Source organism: Charadrius vociferus, unplaced genomic scaffold (genome assembly GCF_000708025.1).
Source record: "Charadrius vociferus isolate BGI_N301 unplaced genomic scaffold, ASM70802v2 scaffold1041, whole genome shotgun sequence".
Taxonomy (NCBI): domain Eukaryota; kingdom Metazoa; phylum Chordata; class Aves; order Charadriiformes; family Charadriidae; genus Charadrius; species Charadrius vociferus.
Genome location: NW_009646843.1, coordinates 1,476,518 through 1,479,090, shown reverse-complemented (window position 1 = coordinate 1,479,090; position 2,573 = coordinate 1,476,518).

Genomic DNA, 2,573 nt, shown 5'->3' with positions numbered 1-2,573 from the left:
CAGCCTTCCGGCAGAGCTGCTCCCCCCCCCATCCCTAGCTGAGGGGGTGTACAGGGCCCCAGCCCTGGGCAGCAAGGCTGACCCTCTGCTGGGCTTTGCTCCATCTATCCAAGGTAGAGCCAGGTTCACCAGGTCCCCGTGCCCTCCCCGTGCTGGTCCCGGTCACCCTGAGGGGGTACGAGCGGGATCCACACTGGGACACGGCTCAGCTCTGCAGCTTGAATCCCTCGCCCTGCCCGGCTCCCCGCCCCATCCGTCTGTGAGGGTGACGGGATGGACAACGGAGCCGGGACACCTCCCGGTGCCGCAGACGGTTTTTCCCAGCCGAGTTTGTCACCCGTCCAACACAGTCCCAGGGCTAGCCTGCCGCGAAGGCCACTGTCACTTGCCCAAAAGGCGTGGGTGTGCAGACGGGGGGTTGGGGACGGCGACACTGTCCGTCCGTCCCCGTTTCTGCCCGCCCTGTGCAGCGCTGCTCCCGCTGGCCAGGAGATGGGGCTCGTAGCCCGGCTTCCCCCGTCGCTCGCCCGCCTGCTGCCGGCCATGGCCGGGCGAGCGCAAAGGGGTGCGGGCTGGAGAGGGGGATGCAGCGGAGATGCTTGGAGGGGGGTATGTGTGTGTGCATGAAGGGGGGTGCAGTGCATGGGTGATGGGGATGCAGGGGGCGCGGGGTGTGTGTGTGTACACGTACGTGGGGATGCGTGTGCGTGGAAGAGGTGTGCGTAGGGGGTGTATGTGTGTGCATGGGGGTTGTGTGTGGGATGTAGCGTGTGCATGGCTGGGGGGTGGATGCATGCATGGGGTGGGGGAGTGTTTCTGTGCATGTGGTGTGTGTGCCTGAGGTGTGTGTGCAGAGGGGTGTCTGTGTGTGTGCAGGGTGGTGCAAGTGTGTGTATGGGCACAGGAGGCTGTGTGTGTTCAGCGGATGGGGGGGGGTGGGTGTGCAGACACGAAGGGGGTGGTGGTGTGTGCCTGCATCTGTGTGTGTGTCTACATCTGTGTGTGTGCAGTGACCAGGGATGCAGGAACTGCCGGTTTTCAGACCCCTCCGTGGGAGAGGACAGGTCCCTGCCTCAACCTGTGCCCGGGGACCACCACAGGGTGTTCCCACGTGTGGGTGCCCACGGGCCCCCTTCCCCTGACCGCTGGCCCATGGGAACCCTTCACTGCCTGGGCACTGGTGGTGCACGTGGAGTACAAGCATGGGACAAGGACACGGCACAAAGGGTGTAGGACATGGGGTATGGTGTGCAGGAGCAGGCAGAGGGGCAGTGCCAGGTGGGGGGAGGTAGGAGCCTGGTGCCTTTCAGCCCCCCACAGCCTCGTCCCTCCCTTCCCGGGGGCAGAGGGCTTTCTGTATCTTACAAAAGCCAGATTCTCCCCGAGATAAAATCCCCTTGCCTTTGTTTTGGGGAAAAAAAAAAAAAACAACAGCAGCTCCTGGCCACACAACAGAGCAGTTCAGGGAAGGAGTCTCTGGGCAAGGAGCTGGGAGCCACATCCCGGGAGCTGGAATGAGGAACCAGCTGGTGTCCTGGCCCCTGGGGCACTGTGTCTCCTCCAGGACTACAGCATCTCTCCCAGGGCCACAGCACCCCCCCCAGGACTCAGCATCCCACCACCACCACCCAGATCAGAGCCATCTCCCCCAGGACTCAGCATCCCACTAGGATTCAGCATCCCCCCAGGACTCAGCATCTCCCCCAGGACCACAGCATCTCCCCAGGAACAGAGCCATATCCCCCAGGACTCAGCATCCCCCTTAAGGACCACAGCATCCCTCCTCAGGACCAGCAGCACAGGGAGGTGCCGGGAGGCTCCTCAGTCTCGCTGATATCCCACGGGGACCCACAGACACGTCCCAGCAATACACAGGGAGAATCCCAGCTGGAGGGGGACCCACAGCCCCCGGGGGTGCAGGTTCTGGGTGGCCGTGGGACCTGGCCCCCGGGGCTGGGGGAAGCAGGGTGCCCGGGGGCATGGCTGGGTTTTTTGGGGGGAAGGCAGGGAGGGGGGGCTGTGAGTGTTGTGTGGGAACGCTGCCTCAGGAAACCAGTGGGATTTACTGGGCTACATGCTAAATCCCCCTCACAAAAGGGGCCTGTTCGTGGGGACAGGATGCCGGTGGCTCAGCCACACTTGTTTGGCCAGCAGAGCCTGGTGGATTAAGGACAATTGGTTCAGCCCTGACAGAAAATACCAGGAATGTTAAACAATAAAACCCGCCTCCAGTTGTTGTGGGGCTGCAGGACGCCCTGGACTGCCTCCCTGCCTGGCCCCGGCTGCCCTGTGCCTGGCAGAGCTGGTTGCCACCCGCTGCTGCAGCTCTGGGGGATGCCCAGGGAGGGGGTGAGGACCAGCGCTCTGTGCCAGGAAAGGGGGGTGTGCAGAGTGCTAGGCACTGCCAGGACCCCGAAAGCAGAAAGCATTGCTGGGCTGAGCTGGTGTGGGTTGGGCTGTGAGGACAAGGCACTGACTGCACCCACATCACACTCACTAAGGGAGCGGGGATGAAGTGAGGCTGTGGCAGTGGACGACAGGTCCCCTCTCACCATGTCCTCTTTGTCCCCCCA